The 24195-nt window shown below is 45.6% G+C and overlaps 1 non-coding gene across 1 annotated transcript; it reads right to left on the bottom strand.

The window, feature by feature from the left end:
• Positions 1-21741: 21741 nt before the first annotated feature.
• Positions 21742-21849, bottom strand: LOC125147062 (U6 spliceosomal RNA). Its single transcript, XR_007144995.1, has one exon. It is a non-coding gene; the product is annotated as a U6 spliceosomal RNA (small nuclear RNA).
• Positions 21850-24195: the final 2346 nt, after the last annotated feature.

The following is a 24195-nucleotide window of genomic DNA, read 5'->3' as shown; positions in this document are numbered from 1 at the left end:
GGGTGGCCCATTCAGTTAAGTGTCCGACTCTTGATCTCAGCTCGGGTTTTGATCTCAGGGTCGTGAGTTCAAGCCCCGTGTTGGGCTCGGCACTGGATGTGAAGCCTCCTTAAAGAAAAAAAGTATACACCCCAAAGAATTGAAAACAAGTGTTCAAACAAAAGCTTATATGTGTGTGTTCACAGCAGCCAAAAGGAAGAAATAACCCAAAGGTCCCTCCACTGGTGAATAGATAAACAAAGTATGATATACCCTTCAATGGAATATTATTTGGCTATAAAAGGGAATGAAGTTGCTGATAAAGGTCACAACACGGATGGACCTTGAGGACATTATGCTCAGTGAAAGAAGCGACACACAAAAGACCGCATATTACATGACTCCGTTTCATAGGAAATATCTAGAGGAGGCAAATCCGTAGAGACAGAAAGCAGATGAAGGGTTCCTCGGGGCTGGGAGAGGGGAAAAGGGATGACCCCTTGGGTACAGGGTGTCCTTTTGGGGCAATGGAAATGTTCTGGAACTAGGTAGTGGTCGTGGTTGAGCAACACTGTGAATGTAGTGTCACTGAATTGTACACTCGAAAATGGTGAAAATGGTGAAAAAAATACATACATTCCTAAAAAATAACTGGAAAGAGAGACACTAAAATGTTCACAGTGATTATTTCTGGGTAGTGGTAGGATTGACTTTTTTTTTTTTTTTGGTACTTTCTGATCATTTTACAATTAAGCATGTTTTACATTAATAATCAGAGTAGATAAAAGCCACGATGAGCTGTTTTCATTTTAGAAAGCAGGAAGAAAAGGAAAGAAAGAAGGGGGGGCAGTGGAGGGGAAGGAAGGAAGGAAGGGAGGGAGGGAGAGAGGGGAGGGAAGCACGAGAGGGAAGGAGGGAAGGAAGGCAGGGAGGGAGGGAGTCAAGGGAGCTCTGAACCACCCCACTCCCTGTCTCTCTCATCTGCTTGGGGCTGCAGGCCTGAGTAGAGGGGCTGAGAGTTGTCGGGGTTTGTGGTTAGACACCAAGAAGGACCCTTTAGGTCAATAGGGGCGAGGTCACAGCAACCGACTCTTTACATGTGCTGTGGAAAGATCCTCCAACTGTACTGCGTAAAAGGCAAGGTGTAGAACACAGTACTTCGATTACTGTAAACGCACACACACACACACACACACACACACACACCCCACTAAAAAATGTAAACACATGCATTTGCAAATGCAAAGATACTCTCTGCCAACATGAATAAAAAACAGTAAAAACCCGTTTTCTCCAGAGAGGGGAACTGGGTGGCTAGGAGACGGGAGAGAGAGGGAAGGGAGCTGATTTTCACTCTGGACCTTTTGAGTTATATCATTTTCAAAGATATATACTTTTTTCTTGAGTATTTGCTTTGCATCCTAACAAACAAAGTTTCCCAAACATTAGATGAAAGATATTCAGGTTAAAAAAAATATACTGTTTCTGCCCTATTTTGTGTTTACCAAAGTAACAGTAGACATTACTTCACATCAATAAAGTAGGTGTTCCTCAAACATTGAAACAACACAGGAAAGTTTAAAGGAAACACAGAACACTCCTCCTAGCTTACTTTCAAAGGGAAAGTATATTTAATAATAAAATGCATTTGAAAATAAAAGAAATGTATCAGAAAAATGGTCATTTTTCTTTACTTCTCTTTTTCGTCTGCATTTTCTATAATGATATCTATTATTTTATTTTGGAAAAAGTCTGTAATTAACCAAGTTCTTAAACATAAAGGCACTGGCTTTAGGCGGCTGGTAAAGCATGTGCTGGTCTGACCTTGACCTCTGAGCAGCCCCTGACCATTCCCTTCGGCCCTGTTCACTGTAGCCTCCTTGGCCCAAACCCTGGGCCCTGTCTCTCCAGCTGCCCTCAGATGGCCTGTCCTGCCTGCCAAGGCGTTCACTCTGTCCCCATCGGAAGCCTCCTTAGCCCTCACGACTCCCTGGTGGAACCAGTGCTTGGCAGAGGGCAGGGGCTTCTGGATTCCTCTCTAGGAGCGGCTTGGGGGCTGTTTCGAAAGGTATTTGTCCAACAAACGCAGTATTTCCACCTTCATGGTATGTTATAGACAAAGTTTTCAAAATGAATTTTTATTCCTCTTTTACATTAGGTTGAGCAAGAATTATCCATTCTTAAAAAGTGGGTGTGCATGTGTTGGGAGAAAACCGATGGAGAGAAATGGGCCTGCCCTGGGGCCATCTTCCCTGGCCCCCTTGGTGTGGCCACAGCGGGGAGAGCTTGCTGTCTGCCTGCTGTGCAGAAGACAGAGGTAAGCCTAGATGCCTCCAGCTTCCTTGTGCCCAGGCGTGTCATTGAAAAACCTTCCTGGGCTGTCCCCCATGGTCTGGGACCAACATTTGAAAGTTTTCTCCTGGGATGTGTTTTCTGAGCCTCACCCCTACTTGGCTTCTCTGCTCTGCTGTCCTTTGCATACTTTTGAGGTAATGCTAGGTCAGACCAAAGAGGGCCAGTCAGAAACTTCCCGGGTTCTCTAGTGGCTACTCTGGCAAGGTCCTTTTACCCCGGGTAATTCCTCTGTTGCTTAAAATACTTCCATTTGAGAACCATCCTTTTGCAGTATTAATTCTAAATTCCTATTTAAGAACAAACAAAAGTTCATGTCTCCCCTGAATTACAAAAATATGCAATTGTGCAAAATAGGGAAAAGTAGACTCTTCCCCACCAAAAGTCACAAAATATTCACACACCGAGTGAGTACCTAAAGAGGATACTATAGGTATTACAGCATAGAAATACTATAATATTTTTTTGAGGTCTTTAAAAGTAAATCTCTGAGGAGCTCCTGGGTGGCTCAGTCGTCTGACTCTTGCTTTTAGCTCAAGCCACGATCTCACGGTTCGTGAGTTCCAGCCCTACATCAGGCTCCCTACTGACAGTGTGGAGCCTGCTTGGGATTCTCTTTCTCTCTGCCTCTCCCCTGTTTGCTCTCTCTCTCTCTCAAAATAAATAAATAAACTTCCAAATAAATAAATAAATCTCTGAGTCATCATCATTATTATTATTATCATTACTTTATATAATTGTGATCATTCCATATATGAATTTTGATCCTTTTTAATAAAAACCATTTCAACAGAAGCATTTTTGTTGTTGTTGCTGGAAATCCTGGCTCTGCTGTGCTATTAATGATTTTATCTTGGGCATCTTCTTTAATCTCTCTGTGCCCCAGTTTCCTTACCTGCAAAATGGGGATAATACCAGTATTTACCTTCCAGGGTTCCTGCAAAGATTCAGTGAGACAATTCAGGGAAAATGCTTCGTCAACAGTGAAATGCAATTAAATGTTAGCCATTCATCCATTGCTAAGCATAGGCATGGTTGATTTCATTTTTCAGCTGTCATGAATAATACTACGATGAACACCTCTCTGTGTGGAGCCTTGTCCATATTGAGGATTAATTCCCTAGGAGCGATTCCTGGAAATGGAATTGCTGGACCAAAGGGTTAAGACCTTTCTAAAGTTCCTGATACAGATCGTTACTGCCACTCCTACCAGGAACGAAAAAATCCTGGCTTGATTTACTATTTATTTACTTATTTGTTTGTTTACTTATGCATTTATTTCCAGCTTTCTTGAAATACAGTTGACGTATAACATTGTGTAAGCTTAAGGTGTACAATGTCATGATTTGGTAACGTATAGATTACAGAATATTTTCCACAGTAAGGTTAGTTAGCACATCCTTTACCTCACCTAATTACCGTTTTGTCGTTGTGAAGAATCCTGGTTTTAGGTATGAATCTGTCCTCTGCAGGACAGGACACGGGGTTCCCTTCCCCTACCCCAGCACCCCCAACTTTAGTGGGTGTGATTTTAGAAGCCTTCTCTCTCTGGGGCACCTGGGTGGCTCAGTCAGTTGAGTGTCAGACTTGGGCTTAGGTCATGATCTCATGCTTCATGAGTTCAAGACCCACATGGGGCTTCCTGCTGTCATCATAGAGCTGGTTTCAGATCCTCTGCCCCACCCCTCTCTACTCCTCCCCCTGTTTGCGCTCTCTCAAAAATAAAACATTAAAAAACAAACAAACAAGAAGCCTTCTCTCTCTGAACAAGCCCCAAGCCTGCCTCCAAGTCTGATAAGACATCTCGGCATCATGCAGGGACCTGGTAGAGTAACTCTCAGTTGTACTCTTTGTGAGACAGGGGCAAGGATCTTGCCCAAGGCGTGGTGAGGAATAATCAATGGCTAATGGCTGGAGTGGACTTTTGTCCTCCTGGTCATAAAAGACCTTTGGTTTGCTTGGCCACTTTTGAGTTTCTCAGGAAAAGTGATAACACTAGGCCAAAGTTCGTGCCAATTGGTCAGACTGCCTCCCTCCAGTACCCATGAAGCTAGGGAGAGAAAGGGAGAATCATGGTCCCACATGAGCTGGGCCAGGTTCACTGGGGCTGGGGTCATCGGGGTAAGAGACACTTCCCCTTTGATCCTCCCACACATCACACCACAGGAAATATTCCTGTGCTTTGTCAGTCTACCACTGACCCCTGACACGTCTGAAGGAAGAAGGTTGGATACACAGTAGACAGAGGAGTTAGAATGAAGTGAGGCTCAACCCTGATTTGAGGGACTGATCAAAGCCAGGCTTGTCCCTCCTTCCATCACCACCCAGCCACTCACCAATACTCCCCAGAATTTGATTTGACTAAATCAAAATCCCCTGTACTTATGTAGGGGCAGCTGGAAAGCCAGACTACAGGGAGGACAGAACTATCAGGTGGGACGTTTGGGCCTGCTGGACGATATAACTTTCCCTTACACGGCCCACAGAATCTTCAGGAAATCTATAGTGCCTGCCAGTGCTTTGGGGATTGGGTATGTTTTTGAAGGGTGAAATGAAATACAGAGACTAGCCTCAATCGGAGAATACCCATGGGTATCCAATCACATGTAGAAGAAAATTTAATGACATGGAAAACTGTTCACAACATGTTGTTAAAGAAAATAATTGGGTGCAGGAGGAAATGTGCAATTGCAATACCATTTTGGTCAAAACAGAAAAGCATTTGTTCTGTTGAGATGTGAGATTAAAGGATATATCTACATAAACATAGACATAGGCATAGACATAGAGATATAGATGATATAGATGATTTAGATATAGATATAGATATAGATATAGATATAGATATAGATATAGATAGATACATATGCCTGGGTGGCTCAGTCAGTTAAGCATCTGACTCTTGATCTCAGCTCAGGTAATGATCTTGGGGTTGCTGAGGTCAGCCCCACATTGGGCTCTACGCTGACCGTGCAGAGCCTACTTGGGATTCTCTCTCTCCCTCTCTCTGTGCCCCTCCCCCACTCATGCTCTCTCTGTTTCCTTGTCTCTTTCTCAAAATAAGTAAACTTCAAAACAAGAAATATATATTTAATTATTCGTGCTTTATATTTTCTTTAATGAACACGTATCGCTTACGAAGGTGGAAATAATCTGAAATGTTTGATAAGATGAGCTGTTCTTACTGTGCTGGATTCGTTGGCAAAGAAATGAAGTAACATCGTCAAGGTCAAGCCAAGACTGAGGGGCCCATTGATTCATGGCCAGTTTAGTGACCTTTCCATTTGACTGGAAGGAAACACCTCCCCAGTAGTGTATTGAGCTATCCGGACACACGGCATCGGAAAGATCTGATAGACTGGACCATTCTGTCTCCCACTCACTTCCTTTTACTGGATTCCAGGGAATAAGCATTGTCTGGAGAGTGTCAGTGGCTATACGTGCATTCTTCCATTTCTAAGTAGACTCACCAGCTTTTCTTCTGCACTTCCGGTCAGTAACATGACCCTCGAGCTCTTCTGGGCAGAGAATCATGTCAGCAGGATGGGCTGGGAAGCCTCCTGCAGATTGAGCCAGTTTTAATCTGTGACTCATATCCACACATAATAATTTTCTACAAACGTGTCTGTTGAGTGAGAGGGACACACGGAGAGACAGAGACAGAGGGGCAGCCAGGCAACGTGCCTAGACTTACACCCCTGGACGTGAAAGGACCCTTCCAGATCACCTGCCTCATCGCCGCATGATCTGGGAAAGGGAGGCCTGGGTTGCACAGGCCAGCAGTACAGCCAGGCCACAGCCAGCTGGGTTTGCTTCCTGATCATCTCTCCATGCCATCCTGCTCCCCGGCCCAGCCCACAGGGATACCCTAACTCCTCCCTGGCTGATCTTCCTTCCACCTACAGCTGTGTCACTAGGGGTCCTATGAACCATGTTGAGGGGTTTGGACATTAATCTGGGTCCATGAAACAGCATGGGAGAATGTTTAGTCGGGAGAGTAGTGGGGTCAGATCTGGATCTCAGGAGGCCGCTGAAGCCCTCCGACTGCTGTGGCCAGACTGGGCCCATGGAATGGGTCCACGGAAGTTAGAGCGGGCTCAGGGAGACGAGTCAGGAGGCTGCTGTGATTGTCTGGGTGGGAGGCAGGGTCAGCCTGGGCCAAGGCTGAGGCAATGGAGACGAAGAAGGGTGGGTGGTCTCCCTGACTTCTTGAAGCCCTCGTTGATCTCCTTCCGCATTTGCAGTCAGTATCAGCCAATTTAATCCTCAGTTATGGGCTTACATTTGTTAGGGCTCTTCTAGCTGTGATTGCACGGAATCCTGACTCGAACCAGCTCAGGCTCAGCACGGTTGAGCCGTGTAGGGCACATGGGAGGTGTTCAGTAAATGATGAATGAATGAGCGAATGAATGAATGCCTCTTGACTCCTGGACCATTGTTCTTTCTACTACGCGTTAGGCAATACTGACCTTAAGCCTAAATTTTATAACCCTAAGTACTCCAAGGCCGTCTATCTGGGCTTGCACCCAACTCAGGAATCCCGTCTACTACATGCCTGACAGATATCCATTTGGCCTATCTTTGGAATCCTCCAGGGTCAGGACACTCACTACCTCAAAAAGCAATCCATGTTAACAAACAACGGAAGAGATATGTAGTTTAAAAATCAGCTATATTGAAGTGTAATTTATACAAAATAAAGTGCACCAACTTAAGTATAACATTCAATCAGTTTGGCAAACAGACACAGTTATGTAACCACCACAATGCAGTCTAGAAAATTTCTATCATGCCAAAAAGTTTGCTTGTCTTAATAACACTTTCTTTTCTCTAGCTTATTTTAATAGGGGCGCCTGGGGAGGCTCAGTCGGTTGAGTGTCCGGCTTCGGCTCGGGTCACGATCTCACAGTTTGTGGGTTCGAGCCCCGCATTGGGCTCTGGGCTGACAGCTCAGAGGCTGGAGCCTGCTTCAAGTTCTGTGTCTCCCTCTCTCTCTGCTCCTCCCGGCTCATGCTCTCTCTCTCTCTCTCTCTCTCTCCTTCAAAAATAAATAAAAACACTGAAAAAAAATTGTAAACAAAAGAATAGTAGACAATACCTGTAACATACAAAAAATGCGTCAATTGACTATTCGTGTTATCGGTAGGGCTTGTGATCAACGGAAGATTATTAGTGGTTACATTTCAGGGGAGTCAAAAGTGATATGTGGATTTTCAACTACACAAAGAATTGGTGCCCCTTACCCCTGCCTTGTTCAACCATCAACTGTATACACTCTCCAGTCATTTGAATTTGGCATATGTCACTTAGAATAATGCACTTAAGATTCATCTATGCTGTTGCCTGCATCAGTTTGTTCCTTTTTATTGCTGAATACTAGTCCATTGAATGAACGTTACCACGATTTGTTTATTTATTCATCACTTGCTTATTCATTCAATTTGTTTATTCAACCCACCATTGGGTTGTTTCCAGCTTTTGGTTATTGTTAACAAAGCTTCTATGATAATTCACATGTGCATCCTTAAGTGGACATATTTTTTAAAAAATTCTCTTGTATAAATACCTAGAATGTGATTTCTGGCTCATATGGGAGGTATATGTTTAACTTTGTAAAAAACTGCCCAACTATTTTCCAAAGTAGTATCTCTCATTTGTTTTTTATTTAAAAAAATTTTTTTTAATGTTTATTTATTTTTGAGAGAGACAGAGACCGAATGCGAGTGGGTTAGGGGCAGAGAGAGAGGGAGCAGGCTCCAGGCTCCGAGCCATCAGCACAGAGCCCGATGCGGGGCTCGAACTCACAGAGCTGTGAGATCACGACCTGAGCCCAAGTCAGACGCTCAACCGACTGAGCCACCCAGGCGCCCCGTAGTATCTTGCATTTGTATCGTCTTGCCCTCCTATCAATATTGTAGGAGAGGGGCACCTGGGTGGCTCAGTCGGTTAAGCGTCCAACTTCGGCTCAAGTCATGATCTCACGGTTCATGAGTTCATGAGTTCTCTGTGCCCCCCTTCCTCCCCTGCTCACACCCTGTCTCTCAAAAATAAGTAAACATTAAAAAATTTTTGTAAAAACATTGTACGAGAGTTCCAGTTGCTCCACAATGTTGCAAGCACTTGGTATGGTCGGTTTTTAAAATTTTCATCACCGCAGGAATGTATAGTGGTCGCACTGCATTTGTTCCCATTTGTGTTGCCCTGATGACTCACGACACTGTGCATCTTTCCAGGTGCTTTGTATGCTATACACATGAAATAGATGAGGTAGGGAACTTGGGAGAACTTCCGTCTTGGCTCTGAACTCTTTCTTCACGGAGATACAGGCTTGTTGTCACTCACCCATCACACAGTTGTTGAGCATCTATTGTGGACCACACGCTGTGCTGGCTCGAGGGGTGGTTATGAACCAGACAGGCATGGTCCCTGTCTCATGGGTCTTACGGAGTCAGGGCAATACATTCATTTCCTTCCCTCGTGGCAATCTATATCAAAAATATGTATCTACTGTCAAAGAATTGCTGAGTGATTAGGAAACATCGAAACAGATTTATGCTAATTGTATATATTATATAATTTTAGGTTGATGTCTCATTAAGGTGTCTCTCACTTAAGATATGTGTACTTATTAAACATTTGGTTCTTTCATGTGGGTTCCCTTGGAGAGTGTCACATGATCATCCAGGGAGATTAGGATTGCAACCATCTTCGAAACTGAAAGTCAGAGAGCTAGAAAACTGGCCCAAAGTCACTCAAAAGCAGAACCAGTCTTTGAACTCAAATCTTGGAACTTTAAGTCTAGATACTGCTTGGAATAGTAACTGAGTGCCACGGGCATATTTTCAGTACAATTTTAGGACTAACACACTAGCTATAATCCGTTTAAATTAAGGTCCAAGGGATTATGGTCTGGGTTATTTTCCAAAGTTTCCTAAATATCTATCCAAATCCCTCATTCAGCCTGTGAGACCAAAAAGGTCCAGAGGAATGGCCACAGGGCGAGTCAGAATCCAAGTCCCGGCCTCCCGACTCCAAGCCGTTGTTTTGTGAAAGTGTTGCCCCTTGGTCCTCCCTTCTTTGCTTGGCCAGTCTCCGTTTATTTAGTCTACAAACATTCAAAGCAGTCTGTGCTGCTGTGGGCAAAGGAGTGAGGGAAGGTGAGAAGAGAGACTCAAGAGACCTGGTTCAAACCTCAGCTTTGCCACTTCCAGACCAGATGACTCCGGCAAGGAACTCAACTTCTGAGTCTCAGTTTCCTCATCTGCGCAATGGGAATGATAACGGCACTGACGCTGACGTTAGAGAGCTTCAGAGAGGCCTCAAACTCCAAATGCATGGAAAGCCCTCCCCTTGAGCTCCGGATTTTACTATTTGTTAAATAAACGAAGGAATACAAGCGCTTCGCTCCCTGCTGAGCTTATAACAGCACTGGATGAATCACTCAATGGCCAGCTTTTCCATTTAATAATTGCACTGAAATTATGTTTTATGAAGATTGAATTAAAGGAAATTTTAGTAGAGAACATTTTCACTGAAATCAGAATTCAAATACACTGTTTCATTTCTCCGTGTTTTCTTCAAACTTTTATCCCCATTGGGAAGTTGCATTAACGTGATTTATTGTTAAGAAGCTGACAACAATGAAAAGAAAATCCTAAAGGTACATTTTTATATAAAACCCATGACTCAAAACATTAATGGTTTTCACTTCTCTACATTGCCTTCCAACTTTTATTCAGAAAATTTTTACCTCATTAGAATGAGAATGGCTGTCTTTGGGTCACTCTTTTTGGAAAACATTTTATTATTTAATTTTTGCTTCAAATTGTTTAATAAATAAAGTTGTTCATGAGTTTTATGCTTGTGATTTCTAATGGTTCCATATGATTCTATCCAACAGAATTCATGCACTAACCTACAGAATCTCAACCCTGCAGGAAATTATATCAGATTATCATAGCTTATTATATTCCACAAAATCACTAAATGTTTGGATGTCACCACAACCCTGTAAGGTTAAGTACTAAAATTACCCCACTTTAGGGGCGCTTGGGTGGCTCAGTCGGTTAAAGCGTCGAACTTCCGCTCAGGTCATGATCTCGCAGTTCGTGGGTTCAAGCCCCGCGTCAGGCCCCGTGCTGACAGCTCAGGGCCTGGAGCCTGCTTCGGATTCTGTGTCTCTCTCTCTCTCTCTCTGCCCCTCCCCCACTCACACTGTCTCTCTCAAAAACGAATAAACGTTAAAAAAAATTTTTTTTTAACTTAAAATGATCCCACTTTACAGATGAGGAAACTGAGGCCCGTGTAATTTTAATGACGGGCCAAAATTCATACAAATAGTGTCTCAGCGATCTATTGCCGTATGGCAAACTGCCCCCAAATGCAGCGGCTAAGGCAATGACACCAGCTTATTTGCTCATGATTATGCAACACGATCAGTTGGTGAGTTGGCTCATCTCTGCTCCACACAGATACTGACTGAGGCAGCTTCCCTGTAGCTGGAGGATCCCGGGGTGGGGGTCGGGGGGGCGGTTATTGAGACGCCTGGTGTCTCCGCAGGGGAGGCTGAAATGGCTGGGGGCTGGCTGGTTTCTCTCTTTGTGGTCGCTCATCCTCCAGGGCCTCTGTGTCCACACGATGTGTCTGGTGGGCTGGCTGGACTTCTTTCTGGGCGTGTGGCTTCCTAGAGACCGAAAGCAGAGATCCCAAGGCGCCTTAAGAACCTAGGCTGGGAACTGGCATGACACCCTCTCTGCTGCATTCTTTTGGTCAAAGCAACTCCCAGGGTTGTTAGTCTAGAATCAAGGGGAGAAGAGTAGACCCTACCCTCTGCTTGGAAGAGCACCAGGCATGAGGGTGGCGGGACTGTTGGCTGCCATCTTGGTAGCTATGGAACAGAACTCCAAGCATAGGCCTGCCTGACTCCGACCTCCAACTCAGCTTCCCCGTCTCCATTCTACCTCAACAAATCTTTTTGTCTCACTAGCTCTTTCTCTTAGTTTCATTCATTTTTAAGTGGAATTTCCAGGAACGGGGAGACCTGGTCAAAGGGCAGGCACGTTGCCGTGCTCTATGCTGAGACAAGTCGGCATCGGCACAGCAGAGTTATCTCGTGAGCCTCTCCTTAGGCATGCTGCTCAAGCCCCTCCCCCCCTTCACAAAGGAGATGTAGGTTTAATTTTATTCAGCTAATTTATTCAATTTTATTCATTTAATGTATTCTGTTGCCGCACTTTGACGGAGGAAATCTGGGTTCCTGCTATGGAGAACCTCTTTGGGACTTCTGGGCAACAACAAAGTTAGCAGAGACTTATGAGGATCAGCTGATCCTGAGTTAGGCAGGATAGTGTTCCCTGTGGGGCAGGGCACTCGGGGAAAGTAATTTGCTGACCTTGACTTTTTATAGAACTTGGGATGCGACAGCAAGAACATGGCTTACGCTTGCCAGAGTTTAGCGCCCCTTCTGAAGTGTGATCGTGTGTCTTTGTTTGCTGTTCCAGTTAACGGTTTGCTGTTCCAGGTTACACGTGTTGTCCCATATTCTGTCCAGGTTAGCTTTTGTCCAGGGCCCAAACCTCCCAACTTGGACAATAAATTTTACGCGTACCCTACCTGTCACAGAAACTGGGGTAAGTCATTTCTCCTCCCCGAGCCTCAGCTTCCTCATCTGGACAACAGGCCCAGCTACCAATTTCAGAGATGTGGATCACTTTTCATTTAATAGCATTCTTCCAAGTGGCAGGAGCTGTCCCAGGCTCTGGGGGGATACTGTGGGTAACCAGACACTCTTCCTGCTCTCCTGTCTTGCTTGGGCTTCACGTAGACAAGCCAGCTAATTTCAGAGGTTGAATTTAGATCCGATAGCCAGGGAGGGCTTCTCTGAGAAGGTGATATTTGGGCCAAGGCATGAAGAATGGGAGCAGAGCATAAAGGGAGGTGAGGGCACAGCATTCCAGGTTAAGGGAACAGCAAAGGCAAAGGCCCTGAGTCAGGAGATAACTCACTACAAGGGATAAAATGGAGCTCATGAGCAAGGTCATGTTCTAGAAACTGTGAAGAGTCCCAACAGTAATTATTTTACACTAGAGGGCTTTAAAATACTCTCAACATCCCTATGATCCTTAAGCGATCCTTAAAATGATTCCTAAAAATGTTGGAGAGGCGGGGCCGAAAAGTATTATTAGTCCTGCTTTGCAGAACAAAATATTCTTATGAATTGTCTTTGCCTGCCTTTCCAAAATGGTCCCACTATACGTCTATGCTTAAATTTAATTTCATGTATCACCATTATCTTTTATTGCTTTTGAGGATGGGAATCTTCTGGGAACCAGAGACATCTTTATAAATCTCTTCCCATTATGATATTTAATTCTGTGGTTAAGTCCTCGTGTGTGTTGCTTTCGCATCTATATTCATAAGAGATATTGGTCTGTAGTTTTCTTTTCTCATGATGCCTTGGTCTGGTCTTAGTGTTCGAGTAATGCTGCCCTCATAGAATGAGGCGAGAAGTGTTCCTTCCTCTTCTGATTTTTGGAAGGGTTTGTGAAGAATTGTACGGATTCTTCTCTAAATGTTTGGTAGAATTCACCAGTGAAACCATCTGGACCTGGGCTTTTCTTTGTGCGTAGTTGTTTTTTTTTTTTTTAATTTTTTTTTTTTTTAACATTTATTTATTTTTGAGACAGAGAGAGACAGAGCATGAACGGGGGAGGGGCAGAGAGAGAGGGAGACACAGAATCGGAAGCAGGCTCCAGGCTCTGAGCCATCAGCACAGAGCCCGACACTGGGCTCGAACCCACGGACCGTGAGATCGTGACCTGAGCTGAAGTTGGACGCTCAACCGACTGAGCCACCCAGGCGCCCCCAGACATTCTATTTCTTATTAAACTAGTGTTGTGTCTTTTAAAAATGTTTATTTATTTATTTTGAAAGAGAGAGAGAGAGAGACCGACCCTTCAGGGGAGGGGCAGAGAGAGAGGGAGACAGAGAATCCCAAGCAGGCTCCGCACCGTCAGCGGGGACCCCGATGTGGGGCTCGAACTCACGAACACAGAGGCCATGACCTGAGCCGAAATCAAGAGTCAGATGCTTAACCGACTGAGTCACCCAGGCCTCCCTATTTCTTATGAAATTAGTTTTAAGAGTTTGTGTCTTTCCAGGAATTTGATTATTTTACCTGAGTTCTCTAATTTATTGGCACACAGTTATGTATAGTAGTCACTTATAATCCTTTTTATGTTTGTCAGGAAGTAATGTCCCCTCTGTCATTTCTTATTTTATTTTATTCTTTTAATGTGTATTTATTTTTGAGAGAGAGACACACACACACACACACAGAGTGTGAGCAGGGGAGGGGCAGAGAGAGAGAGGGAGATACAGAAACCGAAGCAGGCTCCAGGCTCCGAGCTGTCAGCACAGAGCCCAACGTGGGACCCGAACTCACAAACCGCGAGATCATGACCTGAGCCGAAGTTGGATGCTCAACCTACTGAGCCACCCAGGCGCCCCTCATTTCTTATTTTAATAATTTTAATCATCTCTCTTTTTTTTCTAGGTCAATTTAGCTAAAGGTATGTCAGTTTTGTTGATCTTTTCAAGAACCAACTATTGGTCGTTGAGTTTTTCTATTGTTCTTTGATTTTGTTAATTTTGACTCTAAACCTTATTGTTTCCTTTCTTCTGCTTGCTTTAAGGCTTCATTGATCTTTTTCCAGTGTCTTAAAGTGGAGAGTTAGATTATTGATTTGAGGTCTTCTTTCCTAATACAGGCATTTAGTGCTTTGAATTTCCTTCTCTCCTGTGTGCTGTTGTTTAGCGTCAGGAGTCTGGGGTTTCCGTCTCAACTTCTCCACTGCCCCTGGAGAGGCCAGAGTAAAATAACCAGGTGTAGAGTCAGGGAGCCTTCCCGGGTCCTGAAACTGACACTTGCCGGGTGACCTTGGTTAAGTCACTGCCCCTCTTGGGTATTAGTTGTTGTTTCTTACCTATAAAATGAAGAGGCAGGGGGCGCCTGGGTGGCTCGGTCAGCTGAGCGTCTGACTCTTGGTTTTGGCTCAGCTCACGATCTCACAGCTTGTGAGATCGAGCCCCACATTGGGCTCTGTGCTGAGAGCGTGGAGCCTGCCTGGGATTCTCTCTCTCCCCCCCTCTCTCTCTGCTCCTCACCTGCGCATGCTCTCTCTTTCTCTCTTTCAAAATAAATATTTTAAAATAAAATAAAATAAAATAGGCTGCACTATAGCATGTCCAGGGCTCTCTTCTAGTCTAAATGGCTTAGAGAGCAGGCTCACATCTGACACTTCTTTATATGTGTCTTTATATATCTTTTTGGAGTGGGCATGTGTCGTTTCTACTCAGCATTCTCTTCCCTCCCCTCCGACAAGGCACTTGGTTGTCCTTTGGGGAGACACCACTCTCCCACAATATATCTAGACCTTTTTGTGTGTGCCATGGACCCCTCTGGCAGTCTATAGAAGTCCATGGACCCTTCTGCAGATGGATGTTTTTAAATGCATACTATAGACTGCATATGATTGAAAAGAAGTCAATTATATTGATATCGTTCTCAAATAATTAGAAACACAAAATTTTGCTATAGTCTTATACATACACTTCTTTTTTTTTTATTACATTTATTTATTTTTGACAGACAGAGAGAGACAGAGCACAAGCGGGGGAGGAGCAGAGAGAGAATGAGACACAGAATCCAAAGCAGGCTTCAGGCTCCGAGCCATCAGCACAGAGCCTGACGCGGTGCTCGAACTCACAAACCGTGAGATCATGATCTGAGCCGAAGTTGGAACCTTAACCGACTAAGCCACCCCGGCGCCCCCATACACTTCTTTATTAGCACATTAAATAATAAGTTCTAGTTGGTCCGCTACCTACCATATTTCAAATAGTGAGGAACATAAACGATACTTTGAGATACCGACAACTGTGATGTAATACGAAACACCCGTGATTTCTGTTGGTGACAAAGTTATAGGTACTTTCAATGCTATTGTGATGTGTTTGCTACATTTGTAACAGAAGGAAATGCTAAATTTCAGGTAGAAGTCAGTGAAAAGAGAGCTATAATTTTTTCCTATGTAAATCAACCGTCCCTTGTTAAGAAACCTTTGTTTAGAAACTGCTTGACTCTGGGGATTCTGAAGTAAGCGTGCAACCCAGTAGCGGCCAATCAGAGCAGAGACTGGCTTAGCTATAGGCATTTAAGCCAAAGTGGTAGCATCAGAGTGCATCCTGGGCCTTTGCTGGAAGCCTGGGACGGTTCTTTCTGGTGGGTTTGCTAAAGAGGATTGGGTGTAGGCCTGGATCATACATACCTTGCCTTCACTGGGGAAAACCGACCTCAGGATGAAGCCAGTACCGAGGAAAGCAGAGCTGAGAAGTGATCATTCACAACTTCCTGGCAACATTCCTCCTTTTAATGTGTTAATTATGGAAGCCAATACATTATCTGTTGAAGCCAGTTTGAGTGGGGTTTTCTGTTCATTGAAATCAAAGCGGTCATAACTAATACAGTCCCATAAAGTTGGCACAAAGTAGGCGGCTCATGAAGGAATGATGAATGAATTTCAAACAATGTGGCAACGTGATTAATATTGTTTGCTAGACTCATCTGTACAGAACTGGCTTGATTGTGTATTAGAGGATGAAGGTATACTTAAAGCAAGCATTCCACGGGCTTTTTGTTGGCTGAAGGAATAAAAGAACTCATGCATTGTCATTACTTTCTATTTTTAGCCTCGTATATTCCTCAGTGATACAACCAAGACCGCATAACACAAGTCTAGAGTCATTTGGGGCCACAGTTACAAGCCAAGTCTGTGGCCCGCTCACCCTGGGGAATAGCATGCAGTGATATAAAGGAAGAAGGTAGATCTATATGTGCTGATATGGAAGCACCTCTAAGACTCTTCAAGAAGGAAATTACAGGGGCGCCTGGGTGGCGCAGTCGGTTAAGCATCCTGACTTCAGCCAGGTCACGATCTCGTGGTCCGTGAGTTCCAGCCCCGCGTCAGGCTCTGGGCTGATGGCTCAGAGCCTGGAGCCTGTTTCCGATTCTGTGTCTCCCTGTCTCTCTGCCCCTCCCCCGTTCATGCTCTGTCTCTCTCTGTCCCAAAAATAAATAAACGTTGGGAAAAAAAAATTAAAAAAAAAAAGAAGGAAATTACAAAACAGTAATGACACTAAGGTTCCATTGTCATTAAAAACGAAATCTCCCAAGCAAAACTTTGAGTTTCTCTGTGACCATAACGAGTGTATAAATCAAAGAGAAAAGTCTGGAAGGTCACTCACGAAACACTAACAGTGGGCACCTCTGGGGAGGGAGGGGTATCGGGTGGCCGTGGTCACAGGAATGTCCTTTCTCTCTATTCTTTCCGTTTTTTTTATACAATGATAAAATAATTATGGATCGTTTGTGTAATCTAAAATAATTTATGATGAAAAAATAAGAACTTTGGCAGAAAGCGGACTATTCCCTTTTAGCCTGCTCCCCACCCCCCACCGAGATGTCTGTCAGCATTCTCAGGGAAACTGAAGATAGCAGGGATGTGCCCATGATGCTCTGCTGCTCCCCCGATGCTGTGCCCATGATGCTTTGCTGCGCCCACGATGGTGTGCCTGCGATGCCATGCTATACTCTCTGTACCTTGCCATGCCTATGAGGCCATGCCCTTTCCCTGGGACTGTCGTTCTGGCTGCTCCAGGAGCCAAGGAGATTCCACCCCATATAAAATGCTCCTGGGGTGGCCTACTGACCTGGATTCTCTTCTCAGTATCCTGACTCCAGCTGCCTCTTCTGCCAAACTACACACGGCCCAGATGATTTCTCCTGCAGATGGGAGAGGGAATCAGAGCATCTCACGGTCAGGGCAGAGGCCCCCAGGGAGACCCCTATTGGGGTGGCCAATCCAGTCTATGCCTGTTGTGCAGACTGGGAATTTGAGTCTTAGAATGGGGAAGAGGTTTGTCCAAATGTGAGTTTAGTGCCAGAGTGAGACTCCGACCTGCCTCCCAGTTCAGAGCTCATTTTCAGGAGGGTGCCAAAAGTTCCCGCTGTCACAGCTCTCCTTTACGTAGAGATCTTGTCTCCAAGATGTCCCTGTCACAATGCGCATCTGTTACTTAAATCACACATTCAGCACTCAGCAACCTAGTTTCCCAGAGGAGCTGGGTTTTAGCATAGAAAGCAGATAGCAAGTTACATTTTATTTTATTTATTGTAAAAAACAAAATTGTAGGGGCGCCTGGGTGGCTCAGTTGGTTGAGCATCCGACTTCGCTCGTCGATGATCTCGCTGTCCGTGAGTTTGAGCCCCGCATCGGGCTCTGTGCTGACAGCTCAGAGCCTGGAACCTGTTTCAGATTCTGTGTCTCCCTCTCTCATGGTCATGAGTTCGAGCCCCGCATCAGGCTCTGTGCTGACAGCTCAGAGCCTGGAGCCTGCTTCGGATTCTGTGTCTCCCTCTCTCTCTGCCCCTCCCCCGCTCATGCTCTGTCTGTCTGTCTGTCTCTCTCTCTGTCAATAATAAATAAACACTAAAAAAACAAAAAACCAAAATTGTAATGACACAAGTGAACATATTAAAATAATGTATTTCTGCCATCCTAATCCTGTTTCGTGTGCGCAGCTGTATGTCTAACATACATACTTTGCACGCGCGTTTATGCACACAGCTATAATCATTTCATAAGGATTTTTATAATTTTGTTTCACTTAATATTGTACATTTTCCCCATTTTCTTTTAAAAAAAATTTTTTTTAAACGTTTATTTATTTTTGAGACAGAGAGAGAGACAGAGCATGAACAGGGGAGGGTCAGAGAGAGGGAGACACAATCTGAAACAGGCTCCAGGCTCTGAGCTGTCAGCACAGAGCCTGATGCGGGGCTCGAACTCACGGACCGCGAGATCATGACCTGAGCCGAAGTCGGACGCTTCACCTACTGAGCCACCCAGGCGCCCCCATTTTCCCCATTTTCCACATCGCTTTCTCCTGCCTTCTGCAGAGTATTTCATCATGTAAATAAACCATATTTACATAAGTACATCTTCATTGTTCTTCTAAAATATTCCAAACATACAGAAAGCACAGGAACGATACGCGACACAGGTTCAATAAATACTGATACTTCACAAATGTTTTTGAGACCTTTTTCAAGAAAATAAACCATTACAGGTACAGCTGGAGCTGTCTTCTGTACAATGGACTCTAATCTCCCAGGACAAGCGACATAACTTGCAAGGCTCAGGGCAAAGTGAAAATGCAGAGACGGGTGTTCAAAAATCATATGAATTTCAAGACAGTGACAGCAGAGCGTTCAAGGAAGCATGGGGCGTTTCTAAGTGTGCGGCCCAGGGTGACTGTGCAGGACGCACACCCACCAAGCTGGCCCTCAGGCCCCCTCTCCTGTCACATTCCTGAAAGTGATCTGTGTCTTTGCTGTCCCATGTTTACACTTTTCCTTCATACACATGCATTGCCCGACATTATGGAGTATTAGTTTACATATTTTAAAATATTACGTAAGTGGCGTAACAACGTGTATCCTTAGACTGCTTGGTTGTCTCGCCTATTGTTTTTGTGATTAATCCATGCGGATTCATGAAGATGTTATTGATTTTCACTATCGTCTAATATTCCATTATGAGATCTCACCACAGTTCATTTTTTTTAGAACCCTTCTCTTTTTACCATAATTACTAATGCTGCAGTGAACAGCCACGGACACAGTTCTCTGTGCACATGTGAGCTTCTGTCTGCTCTCTGTGAGGAGGTGTGGAATCGAACTGCTCTTACATGGTGGGGTTGTTTCCGATTTTTTCCCGGGCATCAATGTGCTCCCCTTATGTGTCTCCGCTTGGAGATGCCCCACAGACATCCAACCCCCCTTGGGAGACTTCCCCCTAGTTGTGTTTCCTCTAAGACCCATCACTCACTGAATCCAGAAACTGGATGTCCTGTAATCCTCCGCCCCGCCCCCATTTCCTACCTATGACCAAAGCCTACTGATTCCCAGTCTAAACTATGGCTTCCACTCATCCACTCCTTCATATCTTTCTTGCTACCTTCATTGTCTTGGCTTAGGATCCTACCTCTCCCCTGGGCACTTCTCCCAGCCCCTCCAGCCTCCAGCCTCCCAACTTGTTGCAGAACCTATGACTCTAGTGAACTGCATTTTGACTAGTCTCTCTCGCACGCATGTGGTGGAGATCAAAGCTGTGAGTTATACAAGAGCAAAGACTATATCATGGGTCCCATTTGGGGGCCTGTGGCACAGTGCCTGACACCCGGCAGGTTGTGAAAATATTTGTTGAATCAAAGTGTATGTAGACATCATGCTGTAGTTTCCCCATCTTTTGAATCAGACCCCTAGGATAAATTCCCAGAGCGAACGTTATGGATGACTTAGGATAATGACTTCGTAAGTAAACTTGATCCACAGAAAATTCTAGGTCAGGTAGGGTAGATAGGATGATCCTCACCAAGGAGTCATTTTCCCAAGGTCCCAAAGCCAGAAAGTGACAGAGTGTCAAGAAGAAGTCTTCAAGTCTTGCCATCGGCTTGTCTTATTTGATAGAGATACTAAATTTAGATGGTGCCCTTTAATGTCAGGTGACTGTCTCTTTAAATGTTGCTGTTCTGGTATACATGTAACAACCTGGTAGAATTCACATCTCTGTAAGAGCGAAACAGAACAAAATAACCGTCACATCTATGAGCCTTTGTTTCAGTATCTATCAAATGGGCAGACGATCTCTTTGCTCTGTGGACAGATAAGGAAGAAGCACCTTTCTATCCCCTACCCCGATCCATCCTTCCCATGCTTAGTGCACAGTTATTTATGAAACCGAGGAGGGTGAATGAAAAACAGCTCTCTGCAAAAGTGACTTAATGCCCCTCACCTGCTGATCTGGAAGCCCTTTAATCATTAGCATATGAAAGAGAAATCTGCTAAGTGTATTCCCAAAAGGTACTGGTGATTTCATAGGCTAACCCTCCAGGAAGAAAAGGGCATTGACTAACACTAGAAATGCCTTGCTTACGATGGATTTTCAAGCGCCCAAGATCCCCACCCCCCAACTCTGAGACCCTAGAATGACACCATCTAGTGTATCTTTCCAAAGGCTCAAGCCCTGCACATGCAGCCCCACACACGCCTGGCTTGCGGTCCTGGCTCTGCCCCTGGAGGGCTGCGTGGCTTTGGCCACATTCTCCTTACCTGTACGGTGAAGGGGTAGATAACGCCTTCTCCCCTGCACCCCTGCAGCTCTCAGGTTCTGTGTTCAGCGAAAGGTGGAGATGCCTGTCAGAATTGACAACACAAAGCAGGTGTTTTTTAGTTCCTCTTGGCTCGAATTTCTGCCTCCTGGACAGAAACTGGGAAATAGGTGTGTTTCTGACTCCCTGGCGTGGGTCACAGAATCCGAGTTGCGGGTGGCCGGCAGGAAACCCAAGTGATTCTAAAGACCCAGGTCCTAGTGCTCTCCCTCCCTCAAAGAAAATTCACCACGCCCTGATCCGTGAATAGAATACAGCCAGGTCGTCAGCCACCGTGTTCTCTGATTTATCCATGGCACCTAGTGCAGTGGCTGGCACATAGTAGGTGCTCATTAAATATTGGCTGAACGATGGGTAGTTTCTTGTAGGAAGCGTCATCTAGGGGAGCCTCTTAAATGCAGATTCCTGAGCGCACTGCAGAGCTACCCGATTGTAATCTCTGGTAGCAGAGCCCAGGTGACCTTCGTGCCCTCCAGAGTTTGAGAGCCACAGTTATAAGCGTCTGAATAAAGTATGCTCCTAGGATCAGAAGGGAGAAAATGCTGTTGTTTTTAATGTTGAGCATTTGTCAGTGGTGACTATAATCAAGTGAAAAAGGTTCATATTGCTGTCGCCATTTCCGTGGAACCTGGAGGAGTCTGGGCTTTGCCGGGTGTATGTGCAAAGCAAACTTTCACTAATCTCAGGAGAGGCGAGGCCAATAAAAAGGCAGAGCAGATAGGAGCGAGCCACATGAAGTCCAAGTTTGGCATTATTATTGCCCTTCACTTGGAAGTCATAAAACAAGAAATGTGCCACCGTTCCGGCTTCTTGGGAGTGGTTAGCTGGTGTGAGGTTTTTCTCAATTCCTTTCAAGGGTCTGTGGCTTGGACCAGACACAGACCTGGGTTCAAATCTCGGCTGCGTCTCTAACTGCTTGGTCTTGGGCTAATCACTTTAACCCCTCTTAAGCTTTAGTTTCCTCAGTCATTACGTGGATATCATAATGCTGACTACTCAGGGTTGTTGAAAACAACCTGAGATGATACACGTTCAGGTATCTGGCCCATGTGTGGTATGGAAAAGCAAAGTTTTAGCCAGTAACCTATAAACGGCTATCATATTGGAGCTGCAGGGTTCAGGAAAGGGTCGTTTAGTTTAGCTCTTTTGTTTTATCCTTGTGCAGGGGCCATGCTAATCTTCTCTGTGTCGTTCCAATTTTAGTATACATGCTGCCCAAGTAAGCACAGCTCTTTTGTTTTAAAGGCAGGGAAACAGCCTGACGGAGGGCAAGCAAATTGCACAAGATTACCTAGCACCTTAGGTTTCTTGAGGGCTTCTGTTCTCAACGAAGATCTTTGAGTCTTTCCATGGACCAGAGAGGGTGAGGAGGCTGAGCTCTGTAGGTGGCTTGTGATGGAGGCATTTTGAAATGTGCTTTTGAAAAAAAAGCTACATATCTCAGGTGGGGAGTCTTATCACCTGAGTTGTTTGCCAGCCAGAAGCCTGTTCTGAGGACATAGTGATTGGTGAGAAAGTCCTTGAAGCTGCTCAGTTTGTGGCTCTTCTGTCGACACCAGAGTTTAAGGACACCAGAGTTTCGAGCACTGTTGAGGCCTTCCCTGGGAGGCCCTGTCTGGTACTGTGGTTGTGCAAGGCCAAAGCCTGAAGATGGCTGGCCTTGGGGACTCCCCAAGTCTGGCCTCTCGGCTGCAAGGGGCTCAACGCCAGTCACAGGCCATGCTGGATCTGGTAGGGACATCTCTGGAAACTTGTCCTGCAGGGTTCTGACTGGGGTCTGTGGGCAGCGGCAGCAAAGTCCTTGGTGCTAATGACGATGACCTCGGTGACAGTGATGACAATGAGGGAGGACGAGCCCAGCTATCTGCCAGGTGCAGGGCCCAGCAATTTCTTTTACGTGCACTGATTTGTGCAACCCTCACAAGAACCCTATGGGGAGGAAACTGTGGCTCAGAGAGGTTGAGTAAATGACCAAGGGCACACAGCTAGTGAGCACCAAGATTCAAATCCGGATCTACAGGAGTCCAAGGCAGCCAGCAGCCTGTGAGTGCTGGAAGAAAGGAAAGTAACACCGGCCCGTTCCTTCAAGGGACGTGTATTTTCTCCCCATTTTTACAGATGAGGAAACAGAGGACCAGAGTTTAGTGTTTTTCCCCGTGAGGTCAGGCACCGTGCCAAGCACTTTACATATTTTACCTCTTCACTCATCATAACATCCCTATGAAGTAAGTAATTCTATGATTTCCACTGGTGTAGATGAGGAAACCAAGGCCTGACACTAGATGATTGGCAGGGGTTCAGAACCAGACAGTCTGACTGCGGTGGGGGGGGGGGGGGGTTGCCCATGCTCTTGATCTCCTGAGTTGCCCAATACTGAGACAAGATGTAGCAGGACTGCACCAGGACCCGGGACTCCTGAATCCCAGGCTAGTGCTCCAAGGCTAGATGGAGGCTCTCTGTTGGGATTCTTTATTCCTTAAAAGCGCGCTGGCCTAAAGCCCAAAGAGTGAAATCACGCCCTGCGGTTCTGGGAACCTCAGACTGGAGAAGAAGGAAGCTCTTGCTCTGGTGTTCAAGTCTGAGCAGGTGTACTGAGAACTCTCCCTGTTTCCTCCTCTGGCTGGGAGGGAGCCCACGCAGGGTGGGCAGGGTGGGCAGGGTGGGGCAGCCCTCCTGAGTGCCAGTGGGGGAGGAGAGCAGGAGGCAGGCGTGCCCAATGAAACAGGCCTAAATCTTCCCTCCTTAGGCCTTTATCCAGGTGGTGCCCTCATGCGCTGCCTGGCAAACAGCAGGGAATGATGATGAGAGTCCAAGGTTACATACAGTCAGGAGGCCTGAGTTCTGGTTCTGGCACCATCGGCTCTGGGCAGTTTCCTTATCTATTCAACGGGTGGTGGGGGTGTGGGGGGAATCAAAATCCCCTGGATTTTATAGTTAACACATTGTTTATTAAGCACCTACTGTGTGCCAGGCACTGGAGATATAGCAAACGGGAAAGCAGATTTAGTCCCTGCCTTCATGGGTCTTAGGGTCTAGTAAGGAGAGACGTGAAGACCAAATCTTCACTGAAACAAATGTAAGATGGCAGCTATGGCCCGTGTTTTATTTTTATTTTTTTAAGTTTATTTATTTATTTTGAGAGAGAGAGAGAAAGAGAGAGAGAGAGAGAGAGAAAGGCACGGTGTGTGTGTTGGGGGCGGGGGGTGGAGAATCCCAAGCAGGCTCCATGCTGTCAGGGCAGAGCTCCATGTGGGGCTGGAACTCAAGAACTGTGGGATCATGACCTGAGCTGAATCAAGAATTGGATGCTTAACCAACTGAGTCACCCAGATGCCCCTAAAGGAAAGGCCTGTAGAGCTAAGGGGGCCCATGGCAGTGGGGGTGGTGGGAGAAAGAAGGGGTTGACATTCTGAAGGGCAGTGGGGACCCACTGAAGTGGGGACCCACCCTCTGAAGATGTGGTTACTAGGTAGATGGCTGCTGGTCAGTGGAAAGCACTGTGTGTGGGTGCGGGTATTGAGAGGGTTCATCAAAGGAACTGGGTGGCCAGGGGGCCTGGGGAAGCGGGCATGT

This window comes from Prionailurus viverrinus, chromosome A1 (genome assembly GCF_022837055.1).
Source record: "Prionailurus viverrinus isolate Anna chromosome A1, UM_Priviv_1.0, whole genome shotgun sequence".
NCBI classification, from domain to species: Eukaryota; Metazoa; Chordata; class Mammalia; order Carnivora; family Felidae; genus Prionailurus; species Prionailurus viverrinus.
The sequence above is the reverse complement of the archived record's forward strand: the minus strand, read 5'-3'. Positions and strand labels throughout refer to the sequence as shown.